This window comes from Perognathus longimembris, chromosome 9, assembly GCF_023159225.1.
Source record: "Perognathus longimembris pacificus isolate PPM17 chromosome 9, ASM2315922v1, whole genome shotgun sequence".
Lineage (NCBI taxonomy): Eukaryota > Metazoa > Chordata > Mammalia > Rodentia > Heteromyidae > Perognathus > Perognathus longimembris.
Window position 1 is genome coordinate 24,270,023 of NC_063169.1, and position 11,913 is coordinate 24,281,935.

Genomic DNA, 11,913 nt, shown 5'->3' on the forward strand with positions numbered 1-11,913 from the left:
CTGATTCCGCCCCTCCTGCCCTTTTCAAAGATGGCTTTTTTGACCTCGCTTTCCCCAGGCCCGCTTCAGTTCCAGTCTGGTCTGACCCTATGCCAGTGGCAAAGATGGCGCTTTGCTCTGGCGGTGGGGACAGGGATGCCTTCCAGAAGCTGGACTGTGGGCACAAGTGAGGATAACTTTTGGGGTACTCACGCTGTCTCTGCGATGTCAGGTCCTCCGTGCTCGGCTGCCGTCTGGAGTATTTCTCGCTTTAGCTGCGCGGAGTGCGGGGGGCTGTGCCTGGCACTGTGCCGGAGCCGGCGCTGGAACCGCGGCGGGATGCCGCCCGGAGCTCAAAACTGTGTTTTCAGACCAGCAAAGTCAATTTTTCCTTCCTGTTCACAATCCCTGTACTGTTAGAACTTACTTTGGCTGTCTTTCTCGGAGAAACAGTTTCTATGAGGTGAGAAACTATGATATCGGAGGGAGCTCTGCAGGGCTCAGCTGCTCCTCCGCCGTCTTCCCTGGAGAATCCCTCTAGGCCCCATTTTATCTTTACCTGGGAAGACCCAGACACCCTCCAGGCCCAGCAGCTAACCTGGACTGTGCTTCCCCAAAGGTTTCATGACAGGCCCCATCACTTTGCCCAATCCCTGCAAAAGGATTTAGCCACATTAGATCTCTTCCCCAGCCTCCTCCTTCTATATGTAAATGACCTTTGCAGCTCTTCTGCTGACCTAAACCTCAAACACTCTACTCCCCTTCTTAATGCCCTTGCTTCCTGGGGTTATAGGGCCTCTAAAGACAAAGCAAAGATATGCCAAAGGTCAGTAATATATTTGGGATTAACCATTTCCCAAGAAGGACAAGCCATAACTCCCAATAGGGTTCAGGAGCTCCTCAACTACCCTCCCCCGCCCCCACCGCCTCAAACCAAGCGAGACCTCTTGGCCCTCCTGGACTTCTTTAACTTCTGTATCTGGATCCCCAACTTTTCTCTTTAGCCCAACCTCTGTACTCTGCTAGTAAAAGGCCCTTCGACCAGCCCCTCCAATTCCTCCTATCCTCAGCTCTTATCCTCCTCAGCTCCACCCCAGCTCCTATCTGCCCCCAGCTGCTATGGGGCCCCAACTCTAATCGACCTACTTAAGCTTTCTCTGTCCAAGGCCTCTAACCTCTCCCTCCTAGACCTTAACAAACCCTTTTTCCTTTTCTATTCTCTGTCAAAAGCAAGAAGACAACTTTCACCCCCTAGAGTGTTATTTCCCCCACATCAGGTGCTCAGCCCCTCCCACTAGCCCCTAGCTCTATGCTTTGATGAACTCCCTGCCCTACAGCCCCTACAGCTATAATTGGCCACTCCCACTCGCCACTCAGACCTACCCCCTCTAGCCCTAGAGTTATATAAACTACCACCTAGATTAAGACGCAGATGTCATAGGAGATTTGGTCCCACTGATAAACCTCCTTATAAAACTCCTGTCCATTACTCTTCTCCTGTCCATGACTACCTCCTATCTCTGCATTGTCCCCTGATGCTGCTGGGACAGATTCTTGCATAGTGTACCTATCCAAACAACTGGATAAGGTGACGGGGGGGGGGGAGGGGGCGGGGGGAGTGTTCATTGTCTCCTGCACCTGCAGCTATGGCACTCATACATGGCCCCAAAAATTTCCCTCCACAGCCCACTCCACATTCTAACCTCTCACTCCCTTAAGGATTTCCTCAACCACAAAGCCTTTCTCTCTCCTTGTCTCCCTCCCGAATCCATATTCTTCATACCTTTCTCCGTAACTTTACCCTATTCTTTGAACAAACTCCCCCTCTAAAACCCAGCTACCCTCTTGTCCACCTCAGCCCAAGAACCAGAACCTCTCATACATTCCTTCCCTAAAATCCTAGATCTCTCTCTAAACCCATTCTCTCACATCTCAGATCTGCCTATCCCTGGGGTTCCTGACTGGTTTGTTGATAGCAGCTATCTTAGGTGCTCCTCCTATATATGGCAGGAGGTAATTGGGACAAACCCAGCCATCCTGTACACACAGAAGTGAAATCCCCCCCCCCCCCCGACCACCTCACAGCAGGTGAAGCTAACAGGCACCCTCCAACACGCTGCCAGTCAAAAAGTTAACATCTAGGTCCAGAAACAACTCAAAATATGCATATAACATCATTCACTTCAACATCCTAATTTGGAGGGAGAGAGGATTTTAACTCTAAAAGGATCCCATATCAATGCCACCTTTATCCAGGACCTCCTGGATTCTGCACTGCTCCCAGAGCAGGCAGCCATCATTCATTGTCAGGACACCAAAAGGGATTACATTTCCCTCCTTAACACCTTGCAGAATCACTTGCCCACAAAGCAGCCACTGTCCTACAGCAGGATAAGGCCCAGCTCTTCTTCTAGACAGCAGTAATAAAAAGAACCAGAAGGAGAAATGTAAATTAAAAATAAAACAGTGAGTAAAGAAAGCCTTGGAAAGGGAAATTGAGGAAAAAAGAAATGATTTCCTCTGGATAAGAAAGAATTGGAAAGTAACAATTGTCTTAAAGGTATGTTCCAAAAAGTTTGAGTATGTTGCAGATGGTATGAGTATGTCTTAAAAGACAGAGCTTGAGTAAAGTTGGTATGTAATTAAGTTGACTATGATTTACAGAAAAAACTACTATCACATTCTCTATGTCCCATCTATGAAAGTAATTGTTTGTGTAAACCTCAGTTCACTTAAATGTTTGTTTATGTCAAGGTCCTTCAAATGAATACATTTTAACTCAAATGCCATTTTTCCTGTTCAATCTGTAAGCTATCTTAAATACAGAGCTAGAAGGACACCAGCTTCGGCATTCTTCATTATAATCACAAAGGTTTAGTTATACCCACAATATCTTAACCTCAATTAGTATCCTAGAAATATCATATGCAATTAAGAATAACTGTATTTCTATTTGATCTCCTTGTTGCTTTAATTGGGAATAAAAAGGTGTGGGTTTTTTTGTTGTTGCTGTTGTTTTCTTTTCTTTCCTATTTTTTTTCTTTTTTTTTTGGCAAAGACTGCAGGTCAAAGCCAGCCGTGGCAGAAAAAAATCCCTCTAGAGCTTCATCTCCCACCTAAACAGCAAAGAGCCAGGCTGGAAGCTTGGCTCAAGAGAATTAACCAGCCAAATGTTAGAAGTAGCATTGTGACTCAAAGTGGTAGAGTGCTAGCCTTGAGCAGAAGTGCTTAGGGACAGTGTCCAGGCCTTGAGTTCAAAGATATGCCTATTGAGACAGCCCAGCAACAAGCACCTGGACCTTTATGCCAGTCCAGATAACCAGGAACTATGGAGAGGAGTGAGAGGGTCACTTCCTGGTGTCACATCCTAAATGGAGCCACTCTGTGTTTGCCCTTTCAAAAGCAACCAGAGCTGGGAGATCAAGTGAAATAAATGAAGAGACTTGCCCATCTGATGTTCATGCCTGTCTACCTTTTAACTGGACAAAAATGTACATTCTTGCCTTTGCTACCTGTTATTCCTGTTTTCTATCCATACTATATCTCCAGTTATACAGAAATTCCTCCTTCTCAGTAATAGGCCAAACTGGAATTATGCTCCAAATATGTCCTGGGTTTGTTTTCTTTTTTTTTTTAATTTAATTTATTTATTAATTGAACACAATTTTTTTTCACAAGGTGTTGTGCAAAAAGGGTACAGTTACATAGTAGGGCAGTGTGTACATTTCTTGTGATATCTTACACCCTGTTTTTCTTTCCCTTCCCTAGGTCAGGTAGACATATATACAATATACAATTTATCAAGAACATATACAGTAGCCACATGGCCAAGCCCAAGAAAATTCGCCTAGGGCTTTAAATGTAATGTCGATATTAGACAATATGTCAACAGTAGACTCCTATGAATGTAGATACATAGCTTTTGAGCTATTGTATTCCACTGAGAGGTCGATTTTTTACCTTTATATGTTGATTAGTTGTTTGGTTTTAGTTACATACTGTTGGGTCACTGCCCCAATCCTGTGGGAAATACCATTTGACAAGCAGTTTTTGGTTTCACAGACCTGGTCTCTACTGTCTCTCTGTCACCCCATCTTAACAGTCATATATCAGGGAGATCATGCCCCTTTGTTTTCTGTGTTCTAGGCTTGTCTCGCTCAACATTATTTGTTCGAGTTCTGACCATTTCCCTGCGAATAACAATATTTCACCATTCATAATTGCTATGTAGTATTCCATTGTGTATAGGTACCATATTTTTTGGATCCATTCATCTATAGAGGGGCATCTGGGTTGTTTCCATATTTTGGCTATTGTGAATTGCGCCGCGATAAACATGGAAGTACAAATGTCTTTTTGATATTTTGGGACTTGCTGTTTAGGATAGATGCCTAGGAGTGGTATGGCTGGGTCATAGGGTAGGTCTATATTGAGCTTTTTGAGAAACCTCCATACTGTTCTCCAAAGTGGTTGTACTAATTTGCACTCCCACAATGGAGAAGGGTTCCTCGTTCCCTGCATCCACTCCAGCATTTGTTGTTGCCTGATTTCAGAGTATAGGCCACTCTAACTGGAGTGAGGTGGTATCTCAGGGTTATTTTTATTTGCATTTCCTTTACTACCAGGGATGTTGAACATTTCCTCATATGTTTATTTGCCATGTTTATCTCTTCTCTTGTGAAGTCTCTCTTTAGCTCCTTTGCCCATTTCCTAATTGTTTTATTGGGCTTGGAGGGGCTTAGTTTTTTGAGTTCTCTGTAGATGACAGATATTAGGCCTTTGTCTGTTGCTGTGCTGGTAAAGATCCTTTCCCATATGGTTGGCTGTCTTTCTGTTGTGGTGGCTATATCCTTAGCTGTGCAGAAACTTTTTAATTTGTAGTAGTCCCATTTGTCCAGTCTCTCCCCTATTTGTTGTTCCCCTGGGACTATATTCAGGAAGTTTCTTCCTGTGCCTATTAAGTTCTAGCGTCTTTCCTACTCTGTCCTTCAGTAGTTTCAAGGATTCAGGTCTGATATTGAGGTCCTTGATCCATTTTGAGTTGATCTTGGTGCATGGTGATAGGCTGGGGTCTACTTTGAGTTTTCTGCATATAGCTGCCCAGTTCTCCCAGCACCAGTAGTTGAAGAGGCTATGTTTATTCCATTGTATGTCTTTAGCTCCTTTGTCATATATCAGCTGACTGTAAGAGTGCGGTTTTATTTCTGGATCTTCAATTCTAATCCTTTGGTCTTCCGATCTGTTTTTATACCAATACCAGGCTGTTTTTGTTATGATGGCCCTGTAGTAGAGCTTGAAGTCTGGTATTGTGATACCTCCTGCACTGCTTTTTTTTTTGCCTAGAATTGCTTTGGCTATTCTAGGTCTTTTGCTGTTCCATATGAATTTATGGATTGCTGTTTCTATTTCAGTGAAGAATGTGACTGGGATTTTGATAGGGATTGCATTGAATTTGTATAACAATTTGGGCAATATGGCCATTTTCACTATATTGATTCTGCCTACCCATGAGCATGGGAGGTCTTTCCATCTCCTTGTGTCTTCTTTGATTTCCCTTATTAGATTTTTATACTTTTCATTAAATAGGTCCGTCATGTCCTTGGTTAAGTTGATCCCTAGGTACTTTATTCTTTTTTTGGCTACTGTAAGTGGAATTGTTTCCATAATTTCCTTTTCTGTTTGTATATTGCTGGTGTACAGAAAAGCTGCTGACTTTTGTGGATTGATTTTGTATCCTGCTACTTTGCCAAAATGGTTTATTAGGTGTAGGAGTTTGGGGACTGAGTTTTTTGGGTCCTTCAGATATAAGATCATGTCTTCTGCAAACAGGGATAACTTGATTTCTTCCTTGCCTATGTGGATCCCTTTGATGTCCTCCTCTTGCCTTATTGCTATGGCTAGGGATTCCAACACTATGTTGAAAAGAAGTGGGGAGAGTGGGCATCCTTGTCTTGTTCCTGAGTTTAGGGGGAATGATTTAAGTTTCTCTCCATTTAATATGATATTAGCAGTTGGTCTGTTGTATATGGCTTTTATTGTTTTGAGGAATGTTCCATCTATTCCTGTTCTCTTCAAAGCTTTTAATAAGTATGGATGTTGTATTTTGTCAAAGGCTTTTTTGGTATCGACTGAGATAATGTGATTCTTGATTTTAGTTCTGTTTATGTGGTGAATTACATTGATTGATTTACGGATGTTGAACCATCCTTGTGACTGTGGGATGAAACCTACTTGGTCATGATGTATAATTTTCTTGATCAGTTTCTGGATCCTGTTAGCTAATATTTTATTGAGGAGCTTTGCGTCTGTGTTCATTAGTGATATTGGTCTGTAGTTCTCTTTTTTTGTTGGGTCTTTGCCTGGTTTGGGAATGAGTATGATATTAGCTTCATAGAATGAATTTGGGATTTCTCCCTCTGTTTCTATTTCGCGGAAGAGTTTGAGGAGTATTGGTATTAGCTCCTCACTAAAGGTTTTGTAGAATTCGTTGGTGAATCCATCTGGGCCTGGGCTTTTCTTTGTTGGGAGGTTCTTGATTACCTCCTGTATCTCACTGTAAGTTATTGGTTTATTTAGTTGATTTATTTCTTCTTGGTTCAGTTTGGGCAGTTAATACTTCTCTAAGAATTGATCCATTTCTGTAAAATTATTGTGTTTTACTGAATAGAGGTTCTGGAAATAGCTCCTTATGATTGTTTGAATATAGTGTGTACTTGTAATTTTTCTGGTGGAGTTCCTTATTTTACGTATATGAATCTCTTCTCTTCTTTTTTTTTTGTAAGTCTTGCGAGGGGTCTGGCAATTTTATTTATTTTCTCAAAGAACCAGCTTTTAGTCTTACTTATTTGTTGAATGGCCTTTCTATTTTCAATCAGATTTATCTCTTCTTTAATCTTTGTGATCTCTCTCCTCCTAGTCATTTTAGATTAGGTCATTTCTTGTTTCTCCTATTGTTTCAGTTTCATCATGAGGTTATTCACCTGCTCTGCTTCCATTCTTTTAATGTGAGTGCTGAGGGCAATGATCTTGCCCCTCAGTACTGCCTTAGCTGTGTACCATAGGTTTCTTTTTGATGTATTTTCATTGTCATTGTGGCTTATGAATTCGTTGATTTCATCTTTAATTTGGTCTGTGGCCCATGTGTTGGATAACAGTGTTGGGTTTAGCCTCCAAGAATGTGTATAGCTTCTGTGGTAACCATTGTTATTGAGGGTTACCTTTAATCCACTGTGATCAGATATAATACATGGGATGACGTCAATACTTTTATATTTGCTGAGGTTCTTTGTGTGGGCCATGACATGGTCTATTTTGGAGTATGATCCATGTGCTGCTGAGAAGGTGTATTGGGTCTCTGTAGTGTGGAAGATTCTGTATAGATCTTTCAGATCCATTTTTTATATGGTGTTACTTAGGTCCTCAGCTCCCTTGCTGATCCTCTGGGTGTTGGATCTGTCTCTTGGGGAGAGTGGGGTATTTAGGTCTCCCACTATGACTGTGTTTGCGTCTATCTTGTTCTGTAATTCTGTGAGAATGTGCTTGACATATGTAGGGCCTCTTTTGTTCGGTGAGTATACATTTATCACCATGATGTCTTGATTCTGGATTTTTCCTTGTATTAAAATGTAGTGTCCTTCTTTGTCTATTTGAGTTGATTTTAATGAAAAGTCCAGCTTGTCTGAGATCAGGATGGCTACACCTACCATTTTGGTAGGTGTGTTTGCTTGAAAGATCTTGCTCCATCCTTCCATTCGGAGCCTGTTTTTGTCCCTTACTGTAAGGTGGGTCTCTTGTAGATAACAGATGCCAACTTTTTGTTTGTGGATCCATTCTGCCAGTCTGCTCCTCTTTATCGGAGAGTTTATACCATTTATATTCAAAGAGATCAAGGATAAGAGTGTTTTTTCTCCTTCCATTTTCTTGTTGGGCTGTTTTTTCCTCTTTTTTTTCCCTTGTCTTTAGTGAGCTTCTCTTTCTGTTTCTGTTTCTGTATGTGTGTCCTGTATGATCTCTGTTGCTTGGGAATCCCCTCTTAGAATTCGCTGTAGGGTTGGTTTTTATTCACATACTACTTTAGATCCTCTTTGCTATGGAAAGATCTGGTTTTCCCTTCGAATGTGAACTCCAATTTCACTGGATATTTAATTCTAGCTTGCTTATTGTTGGCCTGTAGAACTTGGATGGTGTTCTTCCACTGGCTTGATAGGTTTGTGTGGAGAGGTCTGCTGTTATTCGGATCCTCTTCCCATTGTAGAAAATTTCTTTGTTTTGGCTGCATTTAGAATTTGCTCTTTATTCTTGGTATCTGAAGTCTTGAATATTATGTGCCTTGGGGTGGCTTTTCTGGGGTCTGGCCTGCCAGGTGTCCTATAGGTTTCGATTACCTGGATGGGGTCCCTTGTGAGATTGGGGAAGTTTTCTGAAATAACTTTATTGAAAATATGATGAAGCCCTCTGCTCTGGTATTTGGCTCCTTCTTCTATTCCAATTATGTGCAGATTATATCTCTTGTCTTTGTCCACTAGTTCCTGGATTAGTCTGCCCTGAAGCTTCACCATTTCTTGGAGTGTGGTAATTTTCTGGTTGTTGTCAGCTGCTTCATCGTGCAAGCGAGAGATTCTGGATTCCATATGGACAATTCTTTGTGCTGTGGATTCAATTGAGGAGTTTATGGATGTCAGAGAGCTGTTTATTGTTGTCAGATCAGCTCTGATTGTGGAAATTTCTTCCTTTAAAGAGTTGTATTTTAAATCTATTTTTTCATGCATTTCATTTCTCAGGATGTTAAGGTCTTCTTTATCGGAAGTTTGCATTGTATCCATTTTTGCTTCCATTTCTTTCTTGGCTTCCTGGATGTCCTTCAAGACTTCCACTCTAAAATCCTGGAATTGTTTTCTGATTTCGTTTCTGATGTTTTCCATCATTTCTGTTAACATGGCCTCATTTACTTTCTTATTCTCCATCTCCTCTTCAGTCGTGCTGCTTTTTGGAGCTGGCAAGTTGGCTTGCCCTTTGATGAACTTTGTTATATTTCTTTGTGATTTGCGTATCTGGAGATCTGTGGGTGGCTTCCCTGGTTTGGTTTTGTGCTGGTTCCTGCTGGTCCATCAGTGGGAGCCTTGTGTCCTTGTGTCCTGGCTCTGGGTTTGGGTTTGGCTGTTGGACCTTGCTTCCCAGTGGGTTAGCGTGACCTTCTCGGTTGTTGCTGAGGTGGTCACTCTCCCTGCACTTGGGGGCTGGTAGGTTCTGTGTCTTTCTCTGTGGGACATTGTCCTGCTGCTGTGCTGTGCTGTGCTGTGCTGTGCTGACCCTAGCGTGCCCATGTTGGGGGTTTGTTGGTCGCTAATTCAGCATGGCGTGGAGGATTATCTCTTCTTTGGTTCTTTTTTCCACTCTGTATCTTGGTCAGAGGAGCTCACCTCTCAGGCAGTTCATCTTCCTGTGTGGACTGCTCCAGGGCTGGTGTTGTTGAGGTGCAGCCCACCCACTAGTGCGAAATGTGCAAAACTGAGTGGGCATGGGCCGGTGGGGAGCTCTGTGCTCCTGTGTAGGCGTGCCTACCAGAGTGGGCGCTGCCGCTGTGGCTCCACCCACCTGAGCAGGGTATGCCTACCAGAGCAAGCCCCAGGTTGTTGGGTTGTGCTTGCGCCCTCCCGAGAGTCCGCTGTGGGGGACGGTATGTGTGGGGCCCAGTGGGATCAACTGTCTAGGTGCGGGTTAGCGCCATCAGACTGTGCCTCCGCTGTGAGGGGGGAGGCGTGATCAGGCCCAGGTGTCCCTGCTGTGCTGGTATTGCCCACCTGTGCCTGTGATTTTAGTTGTAAAGGTCTGCGAGGTCCAGGCACCTCAGGTGGGGCTTGCACTTCGGGCTGTGCCCTGGCCCCTGTTGGGAAGGGGGCAGGGCTGGTTCGGCCAGTTCCGGCTCCTGGGTGGCCTTGGGGCTGCTCCGCCCTTCCACTGCTAAACTCCTGTGACTTCCCAGCGCCTGATTGGAGCTTCCCACCTGATTTGGGGATTCTTTGTTCCCTCGGGGTGGGGAGGGGGAGGGAGGGAGATCTAGCTTCTTTGTAGGGTTTGGGTCTCTGATAGCTGGTCTCCCATTGGGGGAGGGGGTAATGGGGGACTCACTGGTCCTGTATTGTGTGTGTGTCCTGCGCCGCCGTTGATCCTTCAGGTGTGGCGAAAGGTCATGGTGGCATCCCCGGCTCTCCTCTTCTGCACCGCTGGGTTCCCCAACCACTTATGTCCCTTCCCGGTGTGGACCCGAACTTTCCGTCACCGCCGTCTTGGTCCGCACTCTCCCTGGTATCCGTGGAGTCTCGCTGTCTGGACTCTGAGCTCCCGGCAGTTGGTCTGCCGATAGCTGGGTCCCCTTTCCCAGCCTGGCCCTGTTCGGGCCAGGGTCGGCTGGTGGGGGGAGGGTGTCCTGTAGATTCTCCAGCTCTGTGTAGGTTTTTGGCTCTTCTTTTTTGCTCCTTTTTCCCTGGGTTTGTTTTCATATTTCATTCTTACCAGCTAGTTCTGCCACCTTGTCAGCCTTTTGCCTGATCTCACCTTTCTCAAGTTTGTCTTTAACAGGATAACAGCCCTCACTCAGGACACTACCTGGGAACATGTCAAGGCACTGCAAGAAACCAGACACTGCCCTTCCCTGCCCATCACAGACTTGCACCCTGAAGACTCCAGCCCCAGTGGCTCCTCAACACCCCCAGGTCAGCAAGAAGTAGCCAGAAAAGACCACGACGGTCCCTGAACTTTTATACTCCTTCAGGGTTTCAAATGATGGGAATCTGCCTTGTTCTCCTTGTTGCTCCCTGCACAGCCCTATATGAAGGACTTGCCTCACTCCTCTAGGCCCATTCTTTCTATGTATCCAAAGATGGAATATGAAGGATTGACCCCCCCCCCCACCCACATCCTATTGCTTCAGGCCCATACAGACACCAGGCAGGAACCTCAATGTGCAAACTTGCTTTGATATGCAGGCACCAGGCAAAACCTCTATGGGAACCTGCTTTGATATGCAGGCAGGACATCTCACCCAGGCCCAGCTGTAAACAACCCTTTGTGGGCCAAATGGAAAAGCCCAAACTTCCTAGACCTAGTGGCACTTTCATTAACCTGCCTCCTTGCTCAGACCCCATATAAGCCTGGTCCCAAATTTACCCCCTTGCACAACCTCCAATCTCATGGAAAGGTCTGTGCCCCTTGCTGTTCCTCAATAAACAGTCTTGCCTGTTGATGATCGAGTCCAGCCTATTCCTTTTCCATTCTCCTAAATTTCCCCAACAAAAGTCACTTCAAAACCCATTTTGTTATTTGATGATGGATATACTTACTTTGTATTAAAATTGTCTCAATAAAAAAATAAACTGTTTCATGTTAGAATCTATTTCAATCTTCTAACTACTTGATTTTTATGACTTTTTTTGATCCAATATACTTACTAGCATTCAGTGTTTGAAGATGACCCAGGTAATTAGTTATAGAAATATATCAGATTCCTCATAACACTCTTTTGTGTATATTCTCATAGTTTCAAATTAAACAATTTATCAGTTTAAGATGGGAAGACTCAAACCTGGACAAACTACCATGCTTATCTTTATAAATTCTACATAAGTTCTGTCTACTATTGTATAATTTCTATTGAATGTTCTCTGTAAGACTGTTTTGATTTATCAATACTGGCAAATGTAGAATCTCAGTATTTATTAGAATTTAAGCACTTAGCAGCAAATTTAAAACCTTAAATGATCTCTTCAAGTTTCTGCTTGAAAATGCATCATTCTTAAAGTTTTCTATGACCACACAACATACCAGAAAAGGAAGTCAGCATTTGTACATTTGCCGTCACATTTCAATTTCTATTTCTTTCATCTCTATCATTACACTTCCAGTTTCTAGATTTGCTACATCTACACTCAGTGCTGT